At 37.1% G+C, this 12,287-nt stretch overlaps 1 pseudogene; it reads left to right on the top strand.

Moving 5' to 3' along the window:
- Nucleotides 1–2,526: 2,526 nt before the first annotated feature.
- Nucleotides 2,527–11,742, top strand: LOC146322907 (uncharacterized; annotated as a pseudogene).
- Nucleotides 11,743–12,287: the final 545 nt, after the last annotated feature.

The raw sequence follows: 12,287 nt of genomic DNA, 5'->3' as shown, positions 1-12,287 counted from the left end.
TCAGATCACAACTTGCAAAATTTCTTGGAGAATGTATAAAATTACCTGGAATAATGCATAATAAAAATAAATTAATAACAATGATGAGGAAGAACAAGGTTATAAAGGTTTGAAGAACACCATCAGCAGCTCTCTAGAAAAGATCTGGGAGAAGAGATCCTGATACTTGGACATCAGTTTGGCTGAAAATACATGTAATACTGAACTCTGCACAAAGCTAAACAATAAATTAAGTTTATTAATAGGATATGTTATACCGCAAGAAAACTTAAACTTAAGTTGTATAACAATGAAATGTGTTGGCATTGCAATAAGGAGAAAGGCCTATTTTTAATGATATGTAAATGTCCAAAACTGCAAGTTTTTTGGAAAAAAGTTACTTTTATTCCATTGACAGTGACTACAGAAAAGATCCCTTTAGATCTTAAGTGAATTTTATGGAAGATAAAAAGATGGCCACACTTAAAAAAGAGGTGTCTGTTGGATTTATGAAAGCCAAAAGAGTTATAGCCACTAACTGGAAGACTATTAATAATATAAGAGGGAAATCTTGGTTATAAACCTTTGAAACATCATTAAGTTTAGAGCAAATGTCTAACTCCACATTTACTTCCCACTACGAAACTTGGAATCACATTAATGCACAAATTTATAACAACCAGTCCAGATAAATAACATAAACAGTACAACTGATCTGTTCTCTCTTTTCTCAACAGACACAACCATGAGTGCATGTAGATGTGAATTAGATCTGAATGTATATAAGCATATGTTAATATATTTATAGTGTGTGAGTCCATCTCATGAATGTGATATCTTAGGAATGCTGGAGGGAATTTCTTAAAGTTTGGAACAAGCATCCACTTGGACTCAAAGATGGAATGATCTCACAAAACATGTTTTTGGCCATAACTCAAGAATTCATACGCTAATTATCACAAAATTTAATGCAAATGTTTAATAGGATACTGGCAGTGCTGGAGAGTAACTACTTACATGTGACTAGTTACATGTAATGAAATTTCACCATAAATGTAATCCATTACAGTTACTGAGAAAAAATACCTAATTAAATTAAAGTTACTAATCAAAATGTTGGGTGATTTCAAAGCAGTTACATCCAAATATCCTTTTCGAGTTGCCTGGCAGAGATCTGCACTCTCCTGAGTGCACTCCTCTAGTTCATAATTTATTTAGAAAGTAAACACATATCGCTCTGCAACTTATTTTCATATTGTGGGCATAACTTTAAGTAAACACCTGATAGACGTTTTTTTTTTTTCCTCCACCAGGAGTTTGGGGCTGTTATGCCACTATTTATGAAACACTCCAGAAGAAATAAAGGCTGTGAGGGACAGAAACACAGTGCTTATGAAAACAGATTTTTGTTATACACCATATCAAGAAATGAAATGCCTGGATTCTTGTGATTTTTGGCGTCCATGAAAATGTTGATGTTGATGTTGATGTTATAATCAGCCACTAACATATAGCTGCGCAGTTTCATCGATGCTTAGGCTACACTATTTCTTATGGAGCTGCATTCTCCCCTTATCTTGTACTGTCTTGAGATATGTAGGCCTTTTTTTACTGCCCTACCTGTGTCTGTCCTGTGTGTAATGGCACTCAGTTTCCCCCCTGGTGGATTAATTACGTATTTTCTATCATAAATAAACCATGGTAGTAGTATCCCTTGTTAAAATAAAATAGATACATCGCAGTGTACATCACAGGCTTTCATTCTGTCTAAAAAGGTACATCTAGATTTTGAAAGATCAGTTTCAATGCATTTTCAATTTACCTGTAGCTGATGGCAACATTATTTTAATCTACTATAACTAGTCTAGACTTCTAGTCAATTGCAGGCTACTGTAATGATTTATTTCCATTATGTAATTACTATATATGGCCCACTTGAAGACTGTTAATTAGTGTTATTCCCAGACCTCTGAATTATTGAGCTCATACAGTCATTGAATGTGGGTATATGGTTGATTTACGCTCAAGATTTTTGCAGAAATTGCAGATGGTGGAAGCCCACTACAGAGACATGAATATTCTCTTTCCCTGCCTTTCTCTAGCTCTCTCTTAAAGTCAAATTTACATTTGCTTCATTGGCATGAGCATAATTGAGTTTAGTACAGCCCAAGCACAAAAAATACACAAATTGCAGGAACATTACCTAGAATGTGATAGCAGTAAAACTAATCCTTGAAATACTGGGAATTATAGTGCATAAATACAAACGAATGTAGTGGCAATAGTGAGAAACTACAGAAGAAAAAAGATCAATTAAAAGAAGAGGAACCTCTTTACAGTTTTCTTGTATCTACTGTACCATAGGAAAAGCTGCTTATTGTTCTGTGGTTGCTATGGTACACTTGGAGCAAAACATGTTTTCATTTGACCATTCTGTATCTAACTCAGAATGTTTTATATAATTAGTTTGTGGTTTTTCTGCTCACATCCATTTCACAAAGAGTCGAGGACATCACAAAGATAAAGATGCAAACACTTGAGTCGCCGGAAAAATCAAGTGAGATGGATTCAACAACAAATCCTGGACTTTCAAATAAACAGAGGTTAGAGAAGAAATGCCACAAATTAACAGAGACTTTAGTTACGACATCATGAACAGATGGACATCCAACACAGACACAAAGGATGCAACATGGTCTCACCTTTAAAGAATTTTTTAGTTGCAGTTTAATCAGCACCTGCTTAAATTAACACCATATTTGCCATAGTAGTTAGTACTTGTTGCAGGCCAGTTGTATGGAGTTGCATGTACTGTACAGGCGCATGAATTACTGCATCACATTTGGGCCTATTACGCTGATAATGAAGAACTGCTTCCAGTGTCAGTTCAGGTGAACATCTGAGGATCCAGGCATTTGACGGGAGAATTGTCACCAGGGTCAGCGTTGGTGCACAGACTGACTGGAGACACGAGGAAAAGTGCAGTCGAGGTACTTTTTCTACACATTTTATGGTAATTATGAATCTCTGGCCTTGGTTGGTAAATGGCTGAGAATGCCTGAGAGAGAAAGTCTGAGTGTAGGCAATGTGTGTTAATATATAACTCATTCTTTACAAGTTACACACGTTGTTACTCTTTATGTATTTATGTATGTAAATACATAAAGATACATAGAAGCAACTCACAAAAACAGTTGCTGCTTTTAAATTGACCCTAATATTCCACAAATAATTAAGAATAATAGCCCAATCAGAATAAAAATGCCTCAGGTACACACCTCAATAGGAAGAGACTGGCGTAATCTAGTCAGAAAAGAAAGATTTTTCAGTCAGTTGAGGGGTGGTGTGAACCTTTAATAATCCCTTCAATACGATAATAATAACCATGTAAACACTTACTCCTTGATTCCACTGGGAACATCGCGTCCGTGCCACTGGTTTGATCTGTACCCAGTGGAATCACACCGTTATTCCAATAATTTCTCTCTGGTTGGAATAAATATAATGTGTCTGTGCAAGTCTGCCTGATGTGGGGATACGTGACATGTCACAAACGAGTTTCCTGCGGGGACAGAAACATGGCAGCAGCACAACAGAAGTGGTCAGGAGAGGATACAACCTTTGATTTAAAGAGACTAACATTGTTCCCAGGATGCAATGTGGATCCAGTTAGAAAATGACTGCATGAAAACATTTCTTCACTTCTTCCTCTATTTCCAGCAGATTAGATGCTTCACAGAGGACAAAAACAGTTTGCACATGTCAAAAAAGTTATATTCTTGTTCGTGCTTTGGCACATTTTGTTGGACAACTTTATTTAGCATCCACATAAACAGTTAAGTTGGTATTTCCAATTAGGGCCATGAATCAGCAAGACTCTGGTGGTTACGATTTAATATGTTGCAATACTGTAATGCAATATATTACTATTTTTTAATGTGCTTTTGGGAAAACTGGCATAATATGAAGAGCACACCACCATGTGCATAAAAACGTTTACTTTTTTAATGTAGTCAGAAAAGTGAAGACAGATAACAAGACCTTTATCTAGCAAGCTGGGGTTTAAACTCAACACAAAATGAACCACTGCAATGAATCTTTGCATGTTTCATAATATCAAGATACAGTGTTTTTGAGCATTGATACAATATCACATAACATAATATTTCAATATAAATAAATATTATATAACATAATATATACATACATATATAATAATATATGTAATGTAATATATAATTATATAATAAAATATAAATACATATGTCAATATTTCATTACACCCCCATTTATAATTTATTATTACTTTATATATTGTAATAATTATTCATTTATAATATATTCTATTTTTTATCAGAAAGATTTCAGTCAGTTGAATGAGTTCGACAAGCCGCCATCTTTCTCCAGAATCACTTATTCCACCTTTAAACATGTGCCTGCATGCGCATTGTATTAATGACAACAGAGCTGAATTGAATTATTAATCATTTGTTTTGCATTTCCAGACTGTAAATACCCAAACCACGAAACATCACAAGCTCCCCACCAGAATTTGGGTTTGACATGTGAGCAGGTGAGCATGTTTAGATGGGGTACTCTAGCTTGTAAAACCTCTCTCTCTCTCTCTCTCTCTCTCTCTCTCTCTCTCTCTCTCTCTCTCTCTCTCTCTCTCTCTCTCTCTCTCTCTCTCCAACTGCAGCGACGATGTCCTTGACAAAGTAAAAGCTACGAGAGTAAGAGAGGCTTCTGTGAACTTTACTATTTTTGTCATTGAACTAACATTTGAAATGCACTTTGTAGAGAGACCTTACACAAATGGTGGCTGGATGCAATTAGCATATACGAGGTCTTTCTGTGTGTTTTAGAGATAATTTTACAATTGGCAGAGAAATACTGAATTTGGGTTTTCGTAGCATTATCCATCCTTGTCACAGTGTAAGTTTTATCTTGTGAAAGATGATATGACATGGTATCCAGAGACACGGTTTTGATTTATTCATGAAGCACAAGTTAAAGACCTCAAAGAATTTAATAAATTATGAAGTGTCTTTGTTTTCTCTCCTCAGAGCGCTCCTAAAAACATGAAGTCTGAGTTGGAGATATCCCCAGATAATGAAGTGTTGGATTCACTCAGCAAGGAAACTCCCCAAACTCCAGCTGCCTGCCAAGGAGAAACTGAAGAGTCTTTAACTAATCTGGACAAGGTATGGCGGAAAATACCTTTTAACCTGCTCTTTTTCCTCTTCTCGTATAAACATGAATTAATTTATGGAACATGCAATTAGTCTGCATTTGTCTCGTATTAAAACCTGCCTGCTTTTGCTGCTGCTCGTTTTAAGACACGCCACACTGTAGCGTGCTTTTTGAATACCTCATTAACTGTAATACTTGTGGGTGTCTTTTTGAGAAACAAAATATGATTTAGGAAAAAAAAAAAAAGAAATATGTCTCCTCCAACAATGCTTTCAGATCCCAACCTCAAGTGGATCGTCAGCCTCATCAGAGCAGCCGCCTCAGACTGTGTTGAACATTCGCTGCGAGCAGCGCCAGCAGCTGAAGAAACCCCCTGCGACCGGTGATCAGATAGCCGAGAGTGTTGACCCAAAAGAGGTGAGAGTGAGTGTGCATCTACCACTGACTAATATGGTGACATGCTCATGTTAAATAAAAAGTGACTGAACTGGGGGGGAAAAAAAGTGTGATTTTGCTCATTTTGCTATTCACTGAACGAAGAGAGTCAGTGTTACTGTGTGAGATAATTATAAAAGCAAATAATATCCATAAGCACTGTGACATTTAATCATTACTGAATACTTAATGTAGAGATTGAAATGCCAAGTTTATGTCATTTAACTGTTTTACAACTAAGACCATGTGAATTTAGGTGGCAGAATTTCCATGTAGCAATTTCAAATGGTGCATTTTCATGAACGTGATTAAAGTAGAAATCTGAAGTATGTATATTTACTGTAATAAATCATAAAATGTCCATGACATGTCATCAAATGTTAAAGAACAGACAACAACGCTACAGCTGCACTGCCCCCCTTTGAAACTTCTATTCCAGTCTGTAACTTGTGTTATTGTTTGTCCGTTTCCTGTTAACTAGAGTTCAAATCAACACTAAATGAGTTAGTGTTTGTTTGAGTCCTAAGAAATCATTCATATCGTTTTAGGAGGAGTAGAAGGAGATGTTTCTTAAGGTTCAAATGAGCATTATATTCATGGAGAAGGCAGGCAGTCACTGAACTCAAACTCAAGACTGTATTTTCAGAGCAGAGGGCTTTTATTTTCAGGACAACAGGCTGAACTTTACATCAGAAAACTGACAGTTATAAAGAGATGATCAACCTGAAGTTCAGGACTCGCAATAGCTTGTTATTATCAAATTATAACGTTATGTTCATCCTGCGCTCCTGCAGCCTGCTTGACCTTCCTAAGGTCTGTGAAGGAAGAAGTAGGTGGATACAACTTGCTTCAATCAGACTGTTTATTAAATAGGATTTCAAAAATGTCTGTGGCTCCAACTCACTATTTGGACTGCAGTACTCATTTTGGACACACAGTTGTTACATATTGCTGTATTTTTTTTGTGAGGAATAGTAATGTTGGTCTGTCAGCCACCTGACTGCCACAACAAGCACCGGATTAAATTTGGTATTTCTGGCTCCCAGAGGATGAAACCTACTGACTTTACTTTAGTGCCATCATGAAGTTGACATTTGTGATTCAGGGTGAAATATATTTATACATATATATTGACCGAAATACCTCAACATGCGAGATGGATTGCCATAACATCTGGTAGAAATATCCACGGTGAAGGGAAGATTAATGCTAATGACTTTAAGATGATCCTCTTACCTGTATCCCCACCAGCCAAATACCAGCGTAACAAATTACAGTCCTATCAGCTTCAGCTGTATGTTGTCCTTTGTCCTATTTTGCAAATGAAATGATGAATGTGTTAAACATTACACCTGCTAAACATTTAGCAGAAACCCCAACTGTACAGTACAGCCACTTGTTTTTTTTTAGAGTTTACAAATTCAGATGTCCATTCAGTGGTTCAGGTTTCAGTTTAACAATAAAATCCCGAAAAGTATCATTCAGATGTTGTTGTTTTCTGCCTAAAATGTCCAAGTTTGATTTTTGTTTTAGTCTTGACTTCTTATAACAGAATTTGGTTCACTGACCAACTTGAATATTTATTTTTTTTTTTGGCACTAGACACTTGAAAACTGTATTGATTTGTGATCTCTTTGTAAAATCATTGTTCGAAATTCCATTCGAAATCACCTACTGAAAGCCACAAGAATTCAGATAGATGCTTTTATTTCAGTGCAGTAAATTGTGTGATATTTGATTGACATGAACTTTTCAGAAAAAGTCAGATTTTAGAAGTCGGCTATTATTCGCTTTCAGAGGAGATGATATCCCAAAAGTCTGAATCTAGACTTTTGTAGCATTTCTACATTCACACTACTCTTTTTTTTTACTCTCTTTGTCAGTTTTTCTGCTGTGAGGAGGCATTGAACTTATCAGAGATTTCGCTTGAGGGTGCAGCGGTTATCACTGAGGAAACCGTGTCTGATGGGGACCCAGCGATGCAGAAAGATCAAAGGTCAGGATCGCTCTTGTCCATTATTGGCTCCCACCATTAAATGGTTTTCAAATTAAATTTCCATGCCATTGAATCTCTGATGCTACATTTTCCATGACACACCGCAGGCTGAAAGGTTTGGGATTTGAAAGGAGCTCAGATCGTCAGACCCCTAAAGCAGGTTACACACTCTCTCTCTCTTACACACACACACACACACACACACACACACAGCATGTACCACAGGCAGATTAAATTTACTTATCTTTCCCTTCTGTTCATCCATGTCATGACACCTTTAACTACATTACAGGAGCCAAACAACAAGGATCTGCCACCCGCCACAAAAGACTCTCAAAGCATGCTCGGACTGCCAAGAAGAAAGTTTCATTCCCTGAAATAGAGATCATGGATTCTGAAAATACTTTCTCTTTAAATGGAAAACATGGAGGACAGAAGGTATTGTCATGTTGAAAGCACAACAGACCTTTTTCCACGGCAGCCATTTTTATATTAAACAGTCGGGTAAACACACGTGTTACTAATTAAGGTGCTGTTCTATTTAAGCCAAATGAAGTCGGGGTGCATGTTGGCTCTCTGTAACATTAACTATTAAATCTGTTTGATTCAACAGAAGACGACACCGCTTGTCAAACACTACAGCAACGGTGGAACATTTATTGTGATTTTTCCAGATGGAACTGGGCAGGTGCGGTATCCTTTAAACTGAATCTAACTGACATGGTATCATCAATACTTAATCAGGGTGTCTACGTGTATCAGCAAGTTAAATGTAAGACTTAAGACTTTTTAATACCACTGTTTAATAAGATATAAGACAATTTTGCAATAAAAGTTGAAAAACTATTGCCATATTCTTCTGAGTACATTCACATGTTCAGTTCAGAGTTATAAATAAGGAAAAATGGTAATAAATGGTTGCGTTAGAGAACATTTATCTAAATATGCTGATGGATTGTAAATTATAAGGTAAATGACATCCAGTTCTCATTTATCATACAGTCTCTTGTCATAATGAATTTAGTCAACTTCATTGTGTAGACTATACTGATGATTGCCTGGCTTTTTAAAATGTGTCTTTTGTTGATTTTGTTTGATTAAAGGAGAAATCTGTAATATATTTACTGTAATAAATCATAAAATGACATCAGACATTAAGGAGACATGCTACAGCCACTACGCTCTCTTTTGAAATTTCTATTCCAGTCCGTGTCTTTTGTTATTGTTTGCCTGTTTCACGGTAATTGATTTCAAATTAATGCTGGATGTTCGCCGTATGAGTAAGTGTGTTTATGAGTCGCAAGAAATCACTAATAATCTTTTTGAAGGAGTAGATTTGTTTGTAACACTTAAATTGAGCAATATGTCCATGGAGTCTGGCGGACAGAAGGCAGACAGTCACTGAACTCAAACTTAAAGAGTGCTTTATTTTCACAGCAGTGGGCTTTTGTTTGTTTTCAAGATAACAGGCTGTGCTTTTACATCAACAGACAATTGAAAGTAAACACCTGATCGACTCGCTTCTTCTTGTCAAATTACAGCGTTGCACTCATCTTGCACTTCTGCTGGGGTTTGCTTGAGGCTGGGTAGGAGGGGACGGCAGGAAATAACTCACTTCAACAATGGACTGGATAATAAATAGGATTTCAACTCATTTACGATACTGTCTACGGCTCCAACAAGTTCTTTGGACTGCTGTGCTCATTTTTTGACATGCAATTACAATCACATTTTCCTCCTTTGAGTGCACAGGCATTTTGGGCTTGGAGTGAATATTTTGGCCCTTCAGCATTCATTAAACAAATATTTTAACCTTATTATTAATACTTTTTAAGTCCTTTTTTTAATAAATGTGACCTGTAGCCACACGTTTTATATTAACTTGTCCACCTTAATCATATTTAAAAGCTATCCATCAGGAAGGCTTGCCATCCTTGTAGCTGCTTTACAATCAGCTGACTGGTCCTCCGTGGTGCTGTTGGAGGACAAACATCTGCAGCCTCACATTCAAGCGGTTTTCAGCACCAGAGGACGGGGTACCTGTTATCACAACAATGGCTGTGTTTGGTATGACTGCTTGCTCAGTCCTTCCTAATATTTTATTTCATAGTACAATAATAACTGATATAAATACATCAGCAGATTATTTTGTAATTAAAATCTATTTAATTATCACCAGCTCTCTGTAGCAGCATTTCAAGTTTGCCTAATTTTAATTATTGATAAAATTGGCAGCAGACAGAAATAACAACCTGTGTGGGTGAGAAAATAAAACCCCCTGAGGGGCTTATTGTTCACAAGCTGCTTCTCTTTATTAGGGTGAATGTGACTCCGTGGGGAGGCACCTACTGCAGTGACACAGGAGATTTGAAGAAACACTGGAGCTGGCTGGACAATGAGCATCACGTTCACGCTCCGCCCAACCAGCCCCTCTGCCTGACACTCAGCCCCAATATCAACATCCGCATCCAGTCCCAGGAGCACATCTGCATCACTTTCACCTCTGGTGACCGCAGTGTACGGCTTCACGTGGGGGCAAAAGTGAAAGTAAGTTAGTGTGGCTTCTGACATTAATAATCATTTGTAGCTCTAGTAGCAATAAAGTGAAGAGTGGACCCAAATTTGGGCCGAATCATTGATTCTGCTTTATATTTCCTCTCTGTCGTAGCTGAATCAAGGCAAAGGTCTAATGCTGCCGGGGCCTGACATGCTTCAGAGGCATCTGCAGCAGAAGAGTGCAGAGATCAATGTCCTACTCCAGAACATCCAGTCCCTCATCACCTATCAAAAGACTGTCAGTCCGCAGAAGGTCAAGCCCCAGCAAAGCCTCATCTCACAGATGGAAAGACAGCGGCTGCCAATGAAGCAGCAACAGTCTGCCAAGAAGACCCCCTAAAGCCGACGGTGTCCTTGAATGGCAGTTTCTCATTTGTGTGAAGTGACTCGTGCTGTCGTGTTCTACGAATTTCAATTTGACAACAAAGTGCTTTCTAGAAATAAAACCAGGAACATCATTAACCTTTTTTAATCAGAATGTTCATAAATAGTATAACTGTACACATCATTTTACAGAGGACACACCAAAGCAAACGTTACACTGACAGTGTCCTGTCACTGTTACTCTGTGAGAACACACACCCATAAATCATACAGTATAGAGTGCAAAATTGCCAAGGTCAATGGTCCAAAAGTATATTAGTTTTAATCAACCTATTTATAAAAAGAAAAGGTATAAAACATAATATTTCACTGTATTGTTTTTACATATTTGCATCATAATAACAAAAACTTCTTAATTCTTTAAGAAAGAAGAAAGAAGAAAACATCTGACAAGTTAAGAACAGCTGTGTGGATTTTGCTATGATCAGCCCACTGACATAAATAAAGATGGCTGACGCATCTCCACTCCCCCTCCCACTGTGCAAAAATGAAGCCAAAATATCCCGGTCGTGATACAGAGTATTTGCAGTAGCGGTCAATGTCGGAGCCATGCGAGTTCTCGCTCATATGCCCAGCGGGCTAAATTGCTAGCAGGATCAGCTGTCAATCATGACGTAAGATCTGCTTTTTATTGGAGCTGGGCAATATATCAATATTATATAGATACCGTGATATGAGACTAGATATCACGTTTTGGATATTGGATATCAGTATATGGCGTAAGTGTTCTTTTTCTGGTTTCAAACAAGGAAACTAACTTTAGTTTCTTTGTTTTTAAAGGCTGCATAACAGTAAAGTGATGTACTGAAATTACCCAACTCCAAACTGTTCAAACTGATTTATTTTTTGCTTTCATTCACTTAATATTACTGATGATTATTTATCTAAAATCTCAATCTCTTAATATTCTGTAAGGACCAATATATTCATCCCTACAATATTTTCACAATATCGATGTATTTGGTCAAAAATACTGTGATATTTGATTCTGTTCTTATTGTCCAGCCAAATAATTCGTTTAGAGAAAATGTGTTTATCAAATTATATATATTGTATATCACAGAATCGCATAAAAATATTGAGAAATTAATTATAAACCATATCACCAGACCTTCTTCACTCTACTTTCATACCTTCTAACTGAGTCTCTGTGGTTTGTAATTTAGTTTCTCTCTTACACCGATGTTTGTGCCTTCAGGTGTCTGATCTGCCTTATTTTACCATTTCTCTGTCATATTACAGTCATGTTAAGTCACTGCTGATTAAAACCCAGTATTTCCTGGCTGTGGTACTTCATAATAAAAGCTTATGAATAACAAAATAACAGAGCTTTTATTATAAAGAATGTATAGGACATGAAGAGAGTCGCTGTTTTATAGCTGCGCAACTCGAGCTAAGCTCATCTTCAGTAACAACACACCTTTAAGTGGGTAACTCGTTTGTAATGGAGATGCGTATCCCTGCTGTGCTGGGCTGACTTGCCGAGTCAAACAGAGTTAAGCCAGGCCAGCATGTGTGAGGAAAAGGGGTAAAGATGTTTTGGCTTCACTTTTGGGAAGCTATCGTGTCGTCCACCTATAGATATGTCAATGGATCAGAGGAGGAATCCTGTAGGACCTGAGTGTCCTGTAGCGCATCAGGCCACCATAGAGCTCTACTGAATATTAGATTTTTTTAAAACAGAGGAATAAAATATTTTGCAGCATTTTTCTCTTGTTATCCTTCCAAACCCATCGAGGGAGTC

The sequence above is a fragment of the Lutjanus erythropterus genome, chromosome 8, assembly GCF_056507025.1.
Source record: "Lutjanus erythropterus isolate fLutEry1 chromosome 8, fLutEry1.hap2, whole genome shotgun sequence".
Lineage (NCBI taxonomy): Eukaryota > Metazoa > Chordata > Actinopteri > Lutjaniformes > Lutjanidae > Lutjanus > Lutjanus erythropterus.
The sequence above is the reverse complement of the archived record's forward strand: the minus strand, read 5'-3'. Positions and strand labels throughout refer to the sequence as shown.